The following is a 20,518-nucleotide window of genomic DNA, read 5'->3' as shown; positions in this document are numbered from 1 at the left end:
CAGCATTTACATCCATATTACCGTATTCTCCAGACTATAGCCTGTACCCGGTGTATAGTCCGCAGGGGCAAATTTGGGGTCGAAAATAAAATGTTTTGCTTAGATAGTCAGCACCAGGTGCATACTCTACTAAAAGAAAAACAGTACAACTTGTCGTTATCTGGATTCTGGAACTGGAAATCTACCTGGATTCTGTCTGGACTTCAGGTTTACGGAAATTACTTCTTCGTCTGCAAACTGGATTTCAAGTTTCCAGAAGCAATTCCAGGTAGATTTCCAGTTCCATAATCCATATTGTGAAAAGTTATACTGTTTCCTTTTTTTTCCATAGAGTAGTCCGCCCTTGGTGCCTAATCCGAACGTAAACATTAGCATACACAGCACACCTTTACAAATGTCTGCTCTATAAGCTAACAAAGAAGCTTGTATCATAAATATATCATATACTCTGTCATTCATAAAATCCTTCACGTCTTGTCACGGTAAACGATCTAGAAAAAACAAATCCTCACCGGGTAAAATTTCAACTTTTAAACATGTATAGTCCGCGGACTACAGTCCGGAAAATACGACTGTGTCACGCGGGAATATGTAGTGCTAAACCAGTGAGAGAGTGCAGGCGAGCTGGTAATTAATCGACATCTTGTAAACCCTGAGATGGGGAACGATAAAAAAACGGACGAACACAACAAAATCTCAACCTCAAAAGATGAGATTTTGTTGTGTTCGTCCCTTTTTTTGTCGTTCCCCATCTCAGGGTAAGATGTGCTAAACCACTCCACTCTTTTCTGTATTCTCAAGTATGCATATTAGGTATTTGTAGGACGAGCTGCATTTTCCCAAGTGCTTTGAAACATTTTGTTGGTTTCAGCATATGAAGTATATCTGCTCAGAATACTGTGCTCGATGTTCGCCTTGTCTTAAGTGTGATAAAAAAAACAAAAAAAAAAAAAAAAACGTCTGTGTCGCCAGTCTTGCTTTTTATTCCTTGTCCCCACTGTAGTTCAGAAGCAACTCATTTTAAAATATGAGGGTTTTATTTTTTCAACTGCGCCACTTTACTCTTAGTACATTATAGGTCCACAATACTTTTGTTAGAATTTTAGAAAGCAAATATTGACGACATTGACACAAACCATATATAACACAACTGTCCATGCCCTGGATATCGGAGCAGCCGTGGGAACCTGTTGACAGCATTGGTCGTAGTTTTATTGCGCATTCATATTGCCGCGTCCATGACCGAGAAGAAACGCTTCTCCGTGCATCTAGAAATTTCGTGTTTGTTCATACCCCGAGTGTAAAAGATCAGGGCCCGTTTTCTCGAACGCGAACTGGTGGTTTAAAGTTAACTATTGTCCCTAGAAGGGGGAATTCTAGTTCACGTGACTGGGAGAGCAGGGGCACCGAGGGAGGAGCAGTACCTAGAAGCAAAATGGCCGCGGCGTCGCTTAATGAGGGCTAATAGTTCTGCTTGGTTCTGCTGAACGTTCATTTCGATCCGGCTGTTATGTTAATGACGCACCATCAACCTATTAGCACGTCAAGCAAAGCGATAGTTCAGAGGGACTACTAAACTAACCAACGGCAGCATTCCGCGAACGCATCACTCTTCAGCAGTCCGGGATCCAAGACATATGACGGCACATAAGCCTTGCAAGTGTTTTTATGGTGAGTAAAAAAATGTTTTGCGAACGAGTGTTGGTATATATTTATAATAAGACGTTTAATTTGTTACACTATGCACGCCAACTCGTGAGCAGCGATTACTTTGCGGAGAAAGGGGGTTATTCTCAATAAAGTCTTCGTTCCGGGTGAACAGCTGAGACATTGTACTGTTTTTTTGTTACCGATGCGCCGACAGTATGCCGACAGCATCGAGGTTTCTACATATCCCCGGTGGCCAGCAATTCAACGGTGACGAGAAGCTTAGCTTCTCGTCACCGGTAGATCCGTTGGGCAAACGGAAGAGAGGGCAAACAGTTGAGATCAGCAGGAATCACAGAAACGTGCGTCGCAAGGAACAAAAACGAGACTACAGCACCGGCGTTGCCAGACTGGAAGGTACACTTTCGAATAGTCGTCGACAAACTCTAGCATAGTAGCTAAAATTTCTTCGTACCATCGGAAGCAAATAAATTGGTCTTCAAGTACAACATTACTATAGTCGGTTGCAAGCTAAGAAAAAACCGGAAATGCCTCTCAGAGGAAAATGTAATCCTACGCCGAGAAACGCCAGCCAATTGTTTTCATGACGTCAAGATTCTGTGGACCAATCGCGATCCTTTTGAAAAAAAAAAAAAGCTCAACATGGCTGCTGGCCTTAGCAACGCGATGCTATAGTTTCTCGTGACAATTATTCTGCTTTCTTGCACCGTGTTTTACGTGCCCGAGGTTACGCCACGAAATCTTGATGGTATCGGCTTGCGCTTGCAGCAGTTTTTGCGCGACAACGTGAGAATCCAGCGACGCTATCGCCAACGAAAATTTCGAAGCGGGCGCGATGTGCCATCTATCGGTGAAACAAGCCAGTCATTTTATTTATCCTCTTTTTCCACTGGTTGTCATCGATCTAGTATGGTATTTTAAGTAAAAATATAGTAATGTTGTACTTGAAGACCAATTTATTTGCTTCCGATAGTACGAAGAAATTTTAGCTACTATGCTAGAGTTTGTCGACGAATATTCGAAAATGTAAGAAACATTTCTTTCAATATATTTCGCCATAAACAACGCATAACTTTCCCGCGTTTCTTCCAGTCTGCCAACGCCGGTGCTGTAGTCTGCTTTTCGTTCCTTGCGACGCACGTTTCTGCGATTCCTGCTGATCTCAACTGTTTGCACCCTTTTCCGTTTGCCGTGACCGGTTCACCGGTGACGAGAAGCTAAGCTTCTCGTCACCGTTGAATTGCTGGCCACCGGGGATATGTAGAAACCTCAATGCTGTCGGCATACTGTCGGCGCACTGTGAACAAAAAAACAGTACAATGTCTCAACTGTTCACCCCGAACGAAGACTTTATTGAGGATAACCCCCTTTCTCCGAAAAGTAATCGCTGCTCACGAGTTGGCGTGCATAGTGTAACGAATTAAACGTCTTAGTATAAATATGTACCAACACTCATTCGCAAAACATTTTTTTTACTGACCATAAAAACACTTGCAAGGCTTATGTACCGTATATGTCTTGGATCCCGGACTGCTGAAGAGTGATGCGTTCGCGGAATGCTGCCGTCGGTTAGTTTAGTAGTCCCTCGGAACTATCGTTTTGCTTGACGTGCTAATAGGTTGATGGTGAGTCATTAATATAACAGCCAGATCGAAATGGAAGTTCAGCAGAACCAAGCAGAACTATTAGCCCTCATTAAGCGACGCCGCGGCCATTTTTCTTCTAGGTACTGCTCCTCCCTCGGCGCCCCTGCTCTCCCAGTCACGTGACCTGGAATTCCCCCTTCTAGGAACAATAGTTAACTTTAAACCACGGTTCGCGTTCGAGAAAACGGGCCCAGGAGGCCAGAATGACCTGGCCTATAGTCAGTCTCACCCTAGCTAAATCCCGAACCCGTATTCACCAGGCGCGACTAATTAGCGCCGTTTTAAGGTTAGTAGCACGACTAAGTAGTCGCGAGCTAAACGAGAAATCCGCGACTAACGAGCGATTATGTGTTGCGGTATTCACGAGCGCGAAGCGAGCGGGTGACTATCTAGTCAGAACTATAACAAGCGGAAGTGACGTAAAAAGATAGGTCAGGCATATGCATACTTAAACGCCACTGCGTAAATGGGTATTTTATCATTTAAAAACTAAACTTTAAATGTTTATCAGGAAAAGAAAGTTACAATGAGAGACATATTGTCTGAGACAGAGTTTCACAAAGAAAATTTTAAAAACAACGCCAGGGAGAAATACGGAAGCCGCGTTGCCAGCGACATAAACAAATATGGAAGCGCCCGTAAATACGTTATTTTCTCGTCGTCCAGCGCCCTGCTGAGATCTATTTAGCGGTATCTCTGACCGCTGAACATGGCTATTTACACATTATTTGCTCCTCCAATGCTTTCTAGATGTGTCCCCCAGCGTTCCGAGACAGTAAGTACTTCGTTAGCGCGGTGCGGTCAGCGGTGATACGAGTCGGCCATGGCGCTGAGCCGCTAGTCACCCGCTAAACACCGGCTAAACTAGCCCTACCCCATGACTAAGATTTGTTAGTCGACTTCTTAGTCGCGCGGGGCGACTAGGCCCTAAACACGACCGGTGAATACCAAGCGCTCACTAGCGACTATCGCTCGCCACGTGATCATTTTAGTCAATGACGTCACTAGTCAGTGGTTAAACAGGCGCTACTCGAGCATGGTGAATAAGGGTGTCTAGGTCGAATGTTCGAGATGGCGAGTGTAGTATAGATAATCAAGCGAGCGCGGTATTGCCGATTCATTTACTGATTCACACTCGCGATAGCCAGCTGTGAAGCTGGCGCACCGTAGCTCGCCGCTGCCGCCGTCGACGCTCGCTGCTGCTTTCTCGACGTTCGTTCTTCCTTTTGATTCTGGCACAAGTTCGCCGCTAGTTCGCCGCTTAAACCTTCATTTTCAGCTCATTCTTCATCGTCTCGTCGTCTTCATCCGTGACATTTCTGGTGGAGGTGCGGGGTACAGCCAATGCAGCGTACCCTTACGAGAGAGCCCGCAGTGCTAGCCCGCTTCTCAGAGAAAGAAGACTTTTGGAGGAGGAAGACAACAAAGCACAACCGATGGACGGAAGGACAGCGCCTGCAGAATCTGTACTTCGCGCTCTACGGAACGGCCAAGCACCCTGGTTTGGGAACCACGATACCTCCTTAACCTCGCAGACCGCCTGCAAGTATGCGCTGAAACAGACGTTCACCAGCCAATACCTACGGGAGAAGGCCGAAGAGCTTCTTTAAATGCAAACCTAGGGCCCCAACAAAACCGTCACGAAGCTTCGTTGAAGACGTCTTGCGTCTCAGCGCCCGTGCGACCCTCAGGCAACGGACGAAAATAAGCTGAAAATCCTTGTGCGTGGGGCGAAGAGCGACATCTTCGGCGGCCTCGTCCGCAACCCTCCAACGAGAGTCGATGGATTTGTTGCCGAAGCGACCAACTGAGCGGGCACACGCAGCCCGAGCTCGCCATTATCATCGGCTTAAAGGGGCACTGACACCCCAAAGGTCGTATTTATTTTTATTGTCTAAAACGATGCAAGTTGCAGTCATAGACACGCAAAAACAACCGCATCGCGAAAAAAATATTTTCCCGCGCGCGCGCGCGCCTTTTTATTTTTGGCGTTTGATTTTCCCGCCTTTCGCCTCCTCGCTTCTTTTGATCGGTGACGTCAAAAATCAGGAAATTTAGAAGCTTTGTAGGCGACATCTCTATAACATTTAATTACGGCAATCCTAAAACATGTTTTTTAACGCAATTGCGAACGCACTACGGTTCTTCTTTTTGAAATACCAAAAATCGGGAGTTCGTTGTGGTGCAGTCTCCTGGATTTGTATCCTCCAACGGAAAACAGGCGACACCGCTCAAAACCGGTCCGCCGCAACGCCGCCGCTCACTCCTTTCCTCCTCGCTTTGGGTCGCCATGGCAACAGCAGGGAGTGGTGAAAAGAAGTGGACTCCCAGGTCTCCGCAATTTTTGACGTCAAGGCACCGGCGCCGATCGCGCGGGAACTTCGAATTCGGCATTTGTAAATTGTTTTTTTACTTCACAAATACTGAATTCCCAAATTTCAAATTTTGAGGGTAATGTCCCGGCATCGTTTTCAATCGTTTCGGATAATAAAAAAAAATATGATTTTGATGTGTCAGTGCCCCTTTAACGACGTCTCAACTTCTGCTTCGACCCGCTCCGAGTTCAGCCTTGGTGAGCGTCGAAACACCGAGAAGTACCTGCGCCGATCGCCGTCTCCGAAGAACTCAAGAAATTGCTGCCAGCTGCCGATCCCCCGGCATCGCTGTCCATTGCCGAAATCGTCAACCCTGCACCGCTCGAGCAACCGATGCTGACCTACGCCACAATGACCCGACGGCCGCCGCCGGCTGCCCACCTGTACCAGGCGCCACCCCAATGTGAACCTGCAGCGACCCAGTACGGCCGACGCGAGGACGAACGGGCGCCGTACGTCCGCCCACAACAACTTGTACCGACGAAGACCGACTTGTGGAGAACGGCCGACCAATGCCCTATCTGCTACCACTGCGGGGAAGCCGGCGACGTTTACCGACGGCGCAACTTCCGCCACATGGGCCTGCGAAGGTTACGCGCCGAAAGACCCTCGTCCCCGCCTTGGTGAGCGGCCTCGAAACATCGAGGAGTATAATATACCTGCGCCGATCGCCGTCTCCGACGCCTGCTGAACCCCAAGGATCCCGTTCGTCGTCCCCATCACGTCCAGTGTCGACTCTTCATCGGTCCAGCAACGCGACGCTGGCCGAAAACCTTCGTCGTCGGGACGTTCACTTCCAGCCCGGAGACAGGGTGTGCGTGTGGACATCCATCCGTCGCCGCGGTCTCAGCGAGAAACTGTTGAAACGGTACTTCGGACCATTGGCGCAACTTCGACGTGTTTTGTTGAGATTACCGTGCTGCACGTGCAACTCGGAAATCAATCAGTTTCGGAATTATTTTGCCGGCACAAATTTTCATGATCCGTTGTGTAGTCATTACCATTATGTGAATTATTCGCGGGACAAACTGTTCGTGATTATTTTCAAATCGCGAAATTGGCGAAACGTATGTTTTTATGAAAACCAAGTTGTTTACCGTATCCTCCGTTCCACGTAACTTCGCAGACGACGAAAGCTACGGCTCCTGCGACCCAATGCGAGCTGTCAAAGTCAGCTAAGTGTCCTCCCGGTGCTTGCTGTATTGCTGCATGGCCGCTCCTCGCCATCGTGTGTATCAACAGAACCCCCCTCCCCTCAAAAAAACAACAAAAACGAGGCAAAATTATATTTGTATGTTTGACAGCCTTGATGCTAGTACGCCTCAACGGGTGACTTGTCTCTTAGCTGTTGATGAGAAATTTAGCCAGTGCAGTACAACCGCTAACCTGAGGAGTAATTCCACGAACGCGTGCCGGTACGAAACTCATTCAGATCAAAACGGGCAGGGGTAGGGATCGAACCCAGGAGGTTCTACAGCGCAAGCTTTCACTCCACGCTCCGAGCTAAACCTAAAACCCCCGTGGGTGCCACCTCGGCTCTGCGCGGGCCATGTTATCAATGGTGGGGGCTCCGCAGTGGCAAAGCGAGGGCATGCCCGACTTGGGCGGCCCATGTAAAACACCCGTAGGTAGGTCCCACCTCGGCTCCGCGGGGGCCAAGTTAGCAACGGTGTGGGCTCCACGGTGGCAAAGCGTAGGCATGCCCGACTTGGATCCCACCTCGGTTGTGCGTGGGCCATGTTAGCAATAGTGCGGGCTCCACGATGGCAAAGCGAGGGCATGCCCGACTTGGGCTGCCCATGTAAAACCCCCGTGGGTCACACACGTGGGTCATGTTAGCAATGGTGCGAGCTCCACGGTGGCAAAGTGTGGGTATGCCCGACTTGAGCTGTCCATATAAAACCCCCGTGCATGGGTCCCACCTAGGCTGTGCGTGGGCCACGTTAGCAATGGTGCGGGCTCCATGGTGTCAAAGCGTGGGCGTGCCCAACTTGGACTGCCTTAGTAAAACCCCCGTAGGTCTCACCTCGGTTGTGCAGGGCCCAAGTTAGCACATATCTGGGCCCCACAGTGGCAAAGCGTGGGAATGCCCAACTTGGACCGTCGGTGCAATGATCCCGTGGGTCCCACTTCGGTTATGCGGGGGCAAAGTTGGCAAAGACGTGGGCTCCACGGGGGCACCATAGAGTAATATAGTAAACGTAAAGAGAGGACACAGAAGCCGATTCGCGGCCTAATAGTGCGTTTAATGCCCTCCGCTACGCGGCGCTTTACAGTGATTTGGTTAAAATTAGTTAGAACTCTTTCCGTGAGAAGTATATATATTTTTTAAATCGTTATGCTTTAGCATTACGTAAAGTACTAAAACGAATAAATAGTTTTAATCTAATTCGTGACAAAAACCACGTGATGAATGGCGCCTGCCTTGGCCTGCCGTGGGCCTGCCCGCCTGCCGGCCTGCACGCCGTCGCCTCAGCATCATTCTGCATGGCCTCTGCTCGTCCGAACGTCATTCGTCCGTGCCGTGCGTGCCGTCCGTCTGTGCTTTCTGCTGCAGCGTGTTCGGTCGGCTTTGAATCAAACAAGGTGACGCATGACCGCCCGCATGCTCGCATGCTCGGGGTGAGTTAGCGGAGCCGAGCGGCTTGAGCTTCTCGCTCTGCTATTTCCGTCGGGCTGCCGGGCAGCAATAGTGTGTGCACCTCGGTTATCGATGAGATTGTTTTGTAAAAGAGCTTGACTTATGACCCTGCGCACGACATTGTCTATGGATTTACAGATGACGGAGTTGGACGGAGTTTAACGGTGTTGCAGATAGAGCCTTGGTTGTTGTGCTCTCTGGAATTCCCAGGAGGTGGGTTCAGCCCCTTGTATTCACTGTTGTGTACACTTCAACAGCGTCTTCTTTTATCCGCAGTCTCCTCATTCGTCTTATTGCGGGAGCTTAAAGGAGCTATGCAACAATTTTTGTACTTTGCGCAAATACCGCTTAAAACGGATCCCTATACGTTAATGACCTATGAAACACCCGTTCGTTCTTCACCCCACGCAATAGAAGTCCCAGAAAAAAATTTAAGAAAAACGAGCAGCGTTCACCCCCTTAACTCACAGCCAGAACAAGCGGCCACGTGATCTGGAGCCGATTATATGCCGCCAGTGTTGATCATAGCCACGCGCTGGTGTTGGCAAAGCGCAGGACACGCGCTGAGTTCCAGACATTGTTATGGCTCGGCTGTTGTCGTCGCTGCAGCGATTGGACACGGGTCACAACCCGAATGCTTCTCGAGCTAGCAATTGTCACGAGCCCAAGTCGAGTGCCCACGCAATGCTCGGGTCCAATCTATGAACCGCATTCAAATATCGTCACTTGGGTGTACTGCGATCCCCGAGTTACGCCATCAAATTTTGCAAAGGAGAGATTGAATGAAAATGATCGCTTTTGTCCTTGAAATTACACCGCAACAAAGGAGTTTCTTGGCCAATGGCGTTGCGTGTGAGTATCCTTGAGTCCCAGGTGTGCCAGTAAGCTCGTGTAGAGAGAAAAGCATTCCAATTGAATATCGTTGCACAGCTCCTTTAAGACTGTTGGCTTCACAGCAAAGGGGGCTTCGAACGTAAGCTTGGGCAACCAACTTGGTGTGCCTGTTGATGAGCCATTTTTGGAGTTGACAACGAACGTGCTTTACCTTTGATGTTCCGCACCTCATCAAAACAACCTGAAACAATCTTCAAGCACACACATTTTGCATTGAAAATGAGGTCATTGAGTAGTCCCAGATTGTTGAACTTTATCGTTCTACTCATGAGATGTGGTTCCGATTGGCTCCAAAGCATACTGAGAGACACATTTTTTTAAAACCCTTTGAGTAACATGAAAGTAAAGCGTGCCGCAGGTACTGAGTGCCTCAGTCTGTCTCGCAGTCCTATCCCTTGGTTATGCCAAGGAACTTCCTGAGGCAGCCATGGCGACAGCTTATTTCTGCAATAGGTTGGACAGACTTTTTGATTGTTTAAATAGCTCACAATTCAGGAAGACAGGACAGAAGTTGTGTCATGCCATTCTGAAAGGAGAATCTGAGGTACTCGATTTACTTCACCAGCAACTTGGATGGATTTCAGCATGGAAGTTCTAAAGTAGGAGGTAGCCACAAACCATCGTAGGGTGTTAAGTTACTATAAAGAGTGTCCTCATACTCTGGGAGGAAATTTCAAACAGCCATGACTTTAAGTTCTTACTTACACGACGCCTGCAGCAAGACCCACTTGAGAGCATATTTGGAGCCATATGACAAATGCTGGGCTGCAATACAAACCTAAATGTGTATCAGCTAACCTCAGGACTAAAACACTAACGGATAAAGAAACTGTTCAAACTGTCGAACAATGGAAACATAGAGGCTGACAAGGCTGACCTTCTCAAGGAGTTGGCAATATTTTTGCACCATGAAAGTTCAATTGCAGACAACGTGGAATGTCTTCCAATTGATAACTTCCCGCCACTAGAGGATATTTCTCAGCTGACATCAGACATCAAGTCTAACATAATTGATGACTCGTCCACTTATTACGTTGGAGCTATTTGATTAAGCATTTTCTTGAACAAACAACCCGCAGTTGTGGCTGTTCTCAGCTGCTGGGGGATGAGTCTGACAACTCGACCAGGCCTCACCAGTACTTTCTTGTGCTGAAAGCATACGATGTGCCTGGAAAACTCTTCGGGAACCTAATAGCACTATCACAGGTTGCATTTAATTCCATTCAGCAACAAGAAAAACACTTTCCTGCCGTAATAGAGAGTGCGGCGCATGTTCGAGGAGTGTATGCTGCCTTGTATCACACACTTTCAGGACTAAGTAGTTTAACTTTAATCATAATGCCACAATTGTTTTTCTTATGTTTTGCAGAATACGCTTGTGTTGGCATGTTTGATTTCTTAACCGGAACTTGGACAAAGTGTGGTTGCACTCTCCAGTGGCTGCTAAGCAACTAGACAAGTTGAAGTGTTAATAGTGTATTAACGGAGGTGGTTGCCAAATTAAGAACAGAAAGTACGTATTAATTGAGCGGTGCACCTTGCACTCCAAACGTTTATTTCAGTTATTTCCAACAAATATGTATAACGGCTACCTTGCTAAGGTAATTATCCAGTTTCTACAGAATGTCTATAAAAATAATGTAGAGAGGCTACAGATTCGAAAGAAAATACATCCACTTTTGTATCCACTGTCTATAGTTGTTTAGCCGCTTTTCTCACGCCATACTTCATTTCTGATCAAATGTATTTCGGGGAATGTTTAGGGACGTTGAATCTTGTCAGATTCTGAAAAGAGTTCTCATTATCTGGTAATGGCTTTCCCACAGTGTGTTTCAGGCTATGCCAATTCGTGTGTTTTATATTAGCCAGGAATTGGGAATTTGTACTCTCCGCTGTATGCTTTGCTCTCTTATTATACTCTTATAACTGGTGATGATAGCGATGTCTGATTTATTTCTGCACTTACTTCCTGTGCCCGAGCCGTCGTGAAAGCGAAGGGATCACTCAGCATGTTCCCTGTGGAAAGTTTTTGTTAACGTGGATTCACTAAAAATCTATTACGAAGTGTACGATATGCCGAACTCCTTCATATTCATTTATTGTCGTGAGTATGTTTTTCTTAGAAAACATACAGAGCGCCTGAAGTAAATCATGTATATACGAATGTGGACCAATAAAATGTTTTCGAATCATTTTCTGTTGTTGACCCCAAAATGCTCCACCAGTCAGGAGTCAATGTGGAGATTGTATAACTTTAATGTTTAACAGTAGAAAAAGCAAACAAACAAGATATACACTTCTGTTTTGTGAAGTAGAAATTTTGTTTGATACATTTTGCACGAATTCTATCGTAAAAATTCCAATAAAACTGCGTCAACATGAAAAAAAAAGAAGCTGCTTTGGGAGTTGAGTAGCTCCCGAGAGCCTAGCGAGGAGGGAGGCGAGGAGAAAGAGAAGGAAAAAAAGAGACGGAGAAGGGTACCGGAGAACCGGAGCAGAAATCCCCAACCGAAACCGAAACTAACTTGACCGGAACCGGAACCAGGGCCGGCTTGCTCGAAGCAGAGTCTCAGTTGAGACTGCTCAAAGAAAGCGCTGTCAAGGCTAGCGCTCGAGCTTAAGCTGAGTCTCAGACGCTCGCGCGCCCGAGCCTTGGCAGCGCTTTCTTTGAGCAGTCTCAACTGAGACACTTTTTCTAGCAAGCCGGCCCAGATTATGCTTAATGCCGCCTGCTAGGAGCGCTAGCTGTCACAGGTCTATCTGGGCCGCTGGGGCCTATGGCAGTGTCCGCTCTTTACCTTATGTATATTATTCTACGGGGCACAGCGTGGACATACCCAACTTGGGCTGCTTATGCAATGCCCCCGTAGGTCCCACTTCGGCAATACAGGGGCGGCCTTAGCAGAGGCGGGCTCCACGGGGGCACCACAGGGGTATGCCTAACTTGGGCTGCCCCTGCAATGCCCCCATGGGTCCAACTTCGGCTATTCGTGACTCCAGCGACCTATAGGGAGCGCCACCACCAAACAAACATGGCGGCTGGGAACATGTCGCGTCGTCTCGGCCGGGGAGCCTGAACGGGTGGCGCCTTCAATTTAACATATTTTCTTTTGTTTAATGCCCTATTTTATAGGTATTTGAACTAGGACGCTTAAAGGGGCCCAGCAATGACTTTTTGACTGGTTTTAATTTGCACCGAACATGAGCGCACTGAACGTAGTAACTTAATCCAACTTTTCTTTTCTCAAATTTCGCTTTATTTTAAAAGTTATAGGTGAATTAGAATTACAAAAACAAGCAAAAAATAACCTCCTTCATGACGTTGTAGGTCCTGGCTTGAGTGGCCGTGAACTAGCGGAGGGGTAGTGAGCTCATCGAGCGTTCACGGTTGCCGCACTCCGGGTCAACGGCTCGAGAGGGCGCCACTAAAGCATATGTTGGATAGGCTCTATGAAGCGGGCGGCCGGGGCGGCTCGGATTGCATTTACTGCGCGATTAAAGACTATTTCGGCATAACACTTCATTGGCCACAAACGACAGCAAACACGGGGTAAAGATCAGTTCAGAACGGGAGCCACTTCGCGCTGCCATGCCGCCAAATGGCCAAATCGCCAGCAGGGTCCGCGCTGAAGGCCTTCGGAACGCTCGGAACCGGTCGGATCGTTGAGCCGGTATACGACCGCAGCGCCGCCGCGTACATCCGGGGCTTTTCTACGCTGGCCGTTCGTCGTAGCCTCATCCCACTAATTCTTTCTAGTATGCGCCGTTTTTTCTGCCGCTTGGTGGCGGGTATGTCGACGTGTATTTTCTTGTTTCCGTACTTTATAAACTGCATTTGTTTCTTTTCTGATCTAAAATACTGAACAAAAACTTCTTTCATGAATAATTGAAACGGTTCGCGCCACTTATATTTTGTATTTCGACTACGAAAAAGCTTTTAGCGGCTCTGACCAGTAGTAAGCCTAGGACCAAACACGTCACATTTTGCGCGCTTTCGGTACCGCGAGTCGCCCTCGTCGGTGGAGGTGGTTTCCGCGCCGTCCGGTTAAGATATGACGCACTGATATTTAGTTACTCTCTCCGTGCCCGCTGGCTTGCCCGGACCCCAAGAGACGTGGAAACCGCAAAAAAGGTAGTTGCTTAAATATGACTGCAGGGCCCCTTTAAGTGTAGCCGGTGCACATAAACTTGCAGAGCATAGTTTTGTTTTCCCGGTGCTTTGTGTTCTTTCCATGTCGAACTTTTGTTGCGGATATTTCGTTAAAAACCGAAACTATGGGCTCCGGAGAAACGGTAATAGATTCTAATCAGTTTTGATCAGCTAAGGAAAGCAACGAAGGCTACAGAATTGTTCCACGGAGAGTAATTTTCAGCTAACTCGCATGCCTCGATCATGCGACTTATCTGTCCGCGAAATTGAGCTTTTGTGCGTGTCCGCGTTTCAGAAACAGCTCCAGTCGTCTGATCGGTCAACAACACATGGCTGCAGGAAAATTACAAAAATTAAGCAAGCGCTTCTTGATCCAAGAAGCATGTTAACCCGCTGCCGCCCCATTAAAGGGGCCCTGCAATGGCTTTTTTACTAATTTTTAATTTGCACCAAACCTGAGCGCACTGAACGTAGTAACTATGTGAAACTTTTCTTTTCTCGAAATTCCCTTTATTTTAAAAGTTATAGGCAAATTAAAATCACAAAAACAAGCAAAAAATAAGCTCCCTCATGACGTCCTTGGTTGCTTGAGAGTGGCCGTGAACTAGAAGAGGGGTAGTGAGCTTATCGAGCGCTCACGGCTGCCGAACTCCGAGTCGACGGCGCGAGAGGGCGCCATTGAAGCATGTTCTGGATAGGCTGTATGCAGCGGGCAGCCAGAGCGGCTCTCATTGCATTTGCTGCGCGATTAAATACTAATTCGGCATGACACTTCACTGGCCACAAACGACAGCAAACACGGGGTAAAGATCAGTTCAGAATGGGAGCTACTTTGCGCTGCCATACCGCGAAAGGGCCAAACCGCAAGACAAAGCTTCTTGCCGAAGGCCTTCGGAACCCTCGGAACCGCTCGGATCCTCCTGCCCAAATGACCGCAGCGCCGCCGTGTACATCCGTGACCTTTCCGTGTCGGCGCCTGATCCCACTACTCCTTTCTAGTATGCGCCGCCTTTTCCACCGCTTGGTGGCGGGTATGCCGACGGGTCATTTCTTGTTTCCGTACTTTATGAACTGCATTTGTTTCTTTTTTGATCTAAAATACTGAACAAAAACTACTTTTATAAAAAATTGAAACGGTTCGCGCCATTTATATTTTGTATTTCGACTAAAAAGAAACTTTTAGCGGATCTGACCAGTAGTAAGCCCAGGACCAAAGACGTCACATTTTGCGCGCTTTCGGTACCGCGGGTCGCCCTCGTCGGTGGAGGAGGTTCCCGCGTCGTCCGGTTAAAATATGACGCACTGATATTTAGTTACTCTCTCCATGCCCGCTGGATTGCCTGAACCCCACGAGACGTGGAAAGCGCAAAAAAGGTGAACGCTTAAATATGATTGCAGGGCCCCTTTAAGGAGCTCATACTCGTATTTCGATTCAGATTGCAGTAGCAATCGAGAAGTTATTTTGACGAATATGTGGGTTATGTATTATATTACGTACTATGGGGGTCCCACTAAAGGGATATTAGTATAGTCTTAGGCTTGAAATATGAGCTTAGTCGACTAGCTATTAGGTGAACTGCTGAAAAAAAAGTATATTTGTCAGACAGAGAGATACTTAAACTCACCCAAATGGTTATAGCCGGTAGCACGGAGACGAATGCGGACAAACTGGAGAGAGTCTTCATCGGAGATTCACACATAACCCCTCGGCATTGAACTTGACTTCGAATCCTGAACGGAGAAAGTGAGTATTTTTTGTGGCCGGACAACCTGAATATTGCAGATGTATATTGCTGCTGGATTCGGCGGAGGTATAAAATAAATATTGGAGGCGCGATAGATCATAATGTTGTGACAGCTTCTGACTTTCCGAGACACGTCTTCTACCTTTAAAAAGTAGACAATATTCCTCATTAATCGTATGCAAGGAGCAGGTTTTCCGGAATCAAATAATTGCGAAATCAGCCCAGCTCCTTCGGTGTGGTCCAGAGGCTTTTTCGGGAAAAAGCAGCTAAGATGAATAGAAAACGCACCGACCTGCGTGGGTGGCTCAATCTTCAAGCTAATCGAACACAACCAAACTCAAGAAAAGCAGCTATCGGACCTTCCCATTCACTTGGCTGCAACATTGGTGTTCCCTCCAGTGAAACACCTTGTCTGTCGCCCTCAGTCCACTGATCTACATCCCTATAAAGAAACAACTTATCAGTTACCAAGTAGTCATCACTTTGAATGTGATTCGAGACAGACAAGAAATCGAAAAGTTTTTTCGTGATTCCTCCCCATCCAAGAAATTGAAAGCACGCGACCGTGTGTTGTGGAGTAAACGGGCTTTCAAACACGTGATGGAAGGAAACTATCTACTGAGGCTTTACTACACTAATGAACACTCGGGCAAACTCAAGACATATTCGGACCTTTGTCAAATTACATTGTTCGCCACTGCGCCATTGATCTGCGTGTTTTGCCGACAACATGGCCGACAGAGCAGCTCGGCGCGAGTCACGTGGTACTCGGGGTTCCAGGGGGCGCCCGCCCAATGGGAGAACACATGAAGATCGACACAACTCGGTCGATTAAAAAATAAGCGCCGAGTTCACACTTTTCTAAACAAGTCTGCCGTGAGGCTGGTAAAGCAATGAACACTTTAACAAAGTTTTAATAATATGGGTGTGAAAATTTTGAGAAGGCAATTTCCAAGGCAATGGCGTTTGAAACAGACGACTGTTTTACGCAGCGGAGATGGACTTTATGGGTTGGCCGGAGCGGGTCACGTGAACGATGTGACGTCGCCGCGTCGTCTGCTGCATAATGCCGTTCAGGCAATTTAAAAAAAAAAAAAAAATGACGTTCGTACATAGCGCACAACTTAGCGCAAATTATTGTAAACTGTTCCTTTATTATGCCAAAAACTATTGTCGTTCCGCACATCCCCAAAATGTATTCAAGAAACAACGATTTTCTCACGTTTCCCGTGCATTTGCGACCGGAATCGGAACCCCCGGGCGTTCGCCGCTAGTCGCCAAGAGATGGCGTTCTAGACTGCGCTACTCTGCTCCGAAGGAGCTATATAGTGCTCTAGGCACGCCTAACGCGGGCTAGAGTCGTCTATGTAGAGAGTTTGGCCATTCATAGGGAAGTATAGGAGACAAATGAGGAGGCGCCATAGGCCGAAAGCGGGCTGGGAGTGTTCCAGGACATCTTCACAAATTCGAGTGTGGCCAACCAGAGGCCGGAAATAATACCCTGACGGTGGTCGCGAGAAACAAAGTTAATAAGTGCGTACAGAGTCAGAGTAACTCTCCGTGGCTGAAAGTATGGTGCACGTGATGTTTCAATCACGGCTTTCCGTAGTATGATCATGATCGAAACATCACGTGCACCCTGTTTTCAACCAGGAAGGGTTACTACTGGGTGTATCAAGGAGCGGCCGGGCTCTTTAAATTGACCACTAAATTCGGTTCCTTAACCTATCGCGTTCAGATTTTGTACAGCATTGGCCACAGGTGGTGCATTTTTTCTATTAAATTTGCAAAGAGCGAGCTTACCTGAGGAAAAAGTAAAAAAAAGAAAAAGGCATAGCTCCTGTGGAAAACGCAGCTAAGCCACCGGTCTTCAAACATGAAGGCGCTATGGTTTTGAAGACTGGTGGATCCGCTGCGGCCGATTTAAAGAGCCTGGCCGCTCCTTGATACATCCAGTACATTTAACTCTTACGCGCTTATTAAAACGATTAAAACTGCTTCTCGCTACCACCGCTAGGGGATTTTTCTCGTCTTCTGGTTGGCCAAGAGAGCATGCCAAGCCCACTTTCTTCGTCTGGTGCATGCCCTGGCTCTGTCGGCGCCTCCCATAAACCAAGGCTGTGACTTGGGCTAGAGTAACTGTATATGTAGGCTCTGCTTGCAGAGCCAGAGTACTGCGTTCCTTTTCCTTGCACCGCCAACTCCGTATTGGCGGAGAAGCGGCAGCGTGCGCCAAACTGGACCCAACCTTCATCAGGAAAAATGACTTTGCAGGCGTCGAGTTTCAAGTGGAGCATGTTTCTCGCTTTGCGTTTGCGAAAAATACATCATACACTAAAATCGAACGAACTTGAAAGTTTCTTGGTCATTGAACATTATGTGTAGCCACTTGGTACAGATAATCGCTTTGTTTTATAACGCGAGCGATGTTTTAAAACGGGTTTCCAATGTCTGAAAAGCAGACGACACGGAGGACGATAGGGTTGCTCGCGTCTGCGGCGGTTGCGGAGAGATACGCGACCGGCACATCCGGGTACTTCGTACCAGACAACAACGCGTAGTTGCGGCTTTCAAGGGGATGCCGTTTTCGTCGGTTACTGCGGCCTACCGATGGCACAGGGAAAAACAGGAGACAAATAACAAGACGATTGCGAGCACGCCGTGTCACAGCCACGGCATCCGCGTCTCCAGATCTCCTGAAGCAGCGACGGGCGCTTCCCGCAGTACGGCCTTGGATCCAACATGGTCGCCCCGGGAGCACCATTGCGATACTCTGCTCCGCAAGCGGAGCATATGCTGTTACTTTAACTTGGGCTGCCCATGCATGCCCCCTGGGTCGGTCCCACCTCGGCTATACGGGGGCAAGGTTAGCAAAGATATGGGCTCCAAGGGGACAAAGCGTGGGCATGCCCAACTTGGGCTACCTGTGCAACTCCCAAAACGGCACTTTCTGCTACGTTCTCGAAATTCATCATAGAAGATCGGCTTAATTTGATACCAAATCCCCGAGGACTGTAATTTTAAGCGAGAGTGTTAAATTTTAGGCTTGATAAATTTTAGTGTTAACTTATTACTCAGCGTGTATGTTGAGAAGGCCATTTTACGTGGAATAGAATTTTTTGCGCAGAGTTTTGAATTTGAGGGTGAATGCGAAACACGCTCGTCAGAATGTCGTATCTGTTTTAAACTTCGGTGTCTGCAGCAAGCAGGTTATGTATCCCGATTGCCTGTCCAACAAAATTTTATATAAAAATGATTTTTTTTTTTTCATTTCCTACATTTGAAATGCCCAATTTTTTATGGGCTTGCTCAAGACGTTTTATTGATCTCTCAAAATGCTAATATTTCCAGTCGGCACACGGGGAAAGTGAGGAAAGCTCAATTTGGGTACTCACTGCAATACCCCACACCGTAAGGAAATTATGAAATTACCCCGAACGAAATGAGGTTCCCGGGGCGACCTCATGTGAACTGCCCAAATAGGCCCACTGTGGGTCTCATGAGGGGGGGGACCCATGTGAGCTGCCCAAATAAACCCCTTGTGGGTCCATAAGGAGGGCCTCGTGGGCTACCCATCTAAACCCACTGTGGGTCTCACGAGTGGAGCCCATTTGGGCTGCACAAGTAGCCACCTCGTGGGTCCCCAAGGTAGTCCAGGTCGGCTGCCCAAGCGGGCCCCACTTGGACCCGACTTGCAAAATCAACGTGGGTCCCACGTGGGCTGCCTACGTGGGACCCACGTCGGCCCCCTTTCAGAGCCCACTTTGTGGTAGAGGTCCCTCGACAGAAGCCTAGGTGGGATGCCCAAGTAACCCCCCCCCCCCCCTCCCCCCTGCAAGTCCCATGGGCTGCCCAAGTAGGCCTGCTGTGGGTCTCACGAGGGAAGACCGGTGGGCAGCCCACGTCGGGCCGATTTAGGCCCGAATCGCAAAACCGACGTGGGACCCACGTCGGTTCAGCTGCTTAGTGGGGCGCAAGCGGGTTAACATGCTCCTTGGCTCAAGAAGCTTTTGCTTAATTTTCGTAATTTTCCTTCAGCCTGTGTTGTTGATCGAGCAGACGACTGGAGCTGTTTCTTAAACGCGGATACGCATTAAAGCTCGATCTCGCGGACAGATAAGTCGCATGGTCGAGGCACAAGAGTTAGTAAAAAATTACTCTCTGTGGAACAATTCTGTAGTCATCGCCGCTTTCCTTAGATGATCAAAACTGGTTAGAGTCTATACCGTCTCTCCGGAGCCCATAGTTTCGGTTTTGAACGAAATCTCCGAAACGAAAGTTTGACATGAAAAGAACAAAAAAACACCGGGAAAACAAAACTATGCTCTGCACGTTTATGCGCACCGGCTATACTTAACAGTTTCAGTTCAAATACTTATAAAATTGGGCATTAACCAAAAGAAAATATGTTAAATTAAGCGTGCCACCCGTTCAGGCGGCCCCGGTCGAGCCGACGCGACCTGGACCTAGCCGCCATGTTTGTTTGGTGGTGGCGCCCCCTATAGACCTTTGCAAAAAGAGCGCTCTGGCCGCCGCCATTTTGCGAATCGAGCGACCCCTATCAGCCAGAAATGTCTGGCACCCGCCTGAGCTGTGGAAACCCGGTCAGCGTGACTCCCCACCTGCATTTTGCATTCGGACTTCGCCGGCTTTTCTTGGAAGTTTTTGCTTTATTCGCCTGCTTAGGATGCTTACCCTTTGTATGTTATCTTCCACTGTGAGAACCCGGGAATACCAGGGCTCGTAGCCTGCCCGGCCTTCGCAGGAAACGAACGAAGAGAGCGAACGTCAAGCAGCCCGCGACGCAGGCAGTTCGACGTTCTTGGGGGATTATGTCCGTTGAGATAATCTCTAAAAAGCCTTCCCGGCTGTGTTCCAGGTTTTCGCGTAAAATAGCTGATAGAGTCGCGGGTCCGGGGTGTAGGGACGGAATAGACACGTTCGTTCATTTGCTTTGAAGCTGTGAAAAAAAAAAGCTCTCTTCTACATGTTCCCCAAAGCACGCCGGATTCCGTCCGATCGTTGTGAAGTGACTGTCGTCGACACTGTATATCGGATATGCTGTGTTATTTGAGACTTTTCTCAAATCCTGTTCGGATAACGCGGCACCGTGGGGTACGTACAATATATGTTGTTCGATTGATGAGACTCGTTGAATTTCATGTTGTGGACGGGGAATATCCATGCAGTTCGTATATCCTGTGTGGTCAAATATTTTGACCTTTATAGATTGACACGGCTGAGTGTACGGTGCCGTAAAACGATGAACATAAAATGAAACATTGCAGTTGCATTTGTTCTGTCGCGGCCGGACTCACCAAAACAGCTTTCGTTTCTCTGTGTTTGTTCCCAAAAATAGATCACTGTTTTCTTAAAGACCTCTATAAGTTATGTTCGCC

This window comes from Ixodes scapularis, unplaced genomic scaffold (assembly GCF_016920785.2).
Source record: "Ixodes scapularis isolate PalLabHiFi unplaced genomic scaffold, ASM1692078v2 PGA_scaffold9__187_contigs__length_104089568, whole genome shotgun sequence".
Taxonomy (NCBI): domain Eukaryota; kingdom Metazoa; phylum Arthropoda; class Arachnida; order Ixodida; family Ixodidae; genus Ixodes; species Ixodes scapularis.
The sequence above is the reverse complement of the archived record's forward strand: the minus strand, read 5'-3'. Positions refer to the sequence as shown.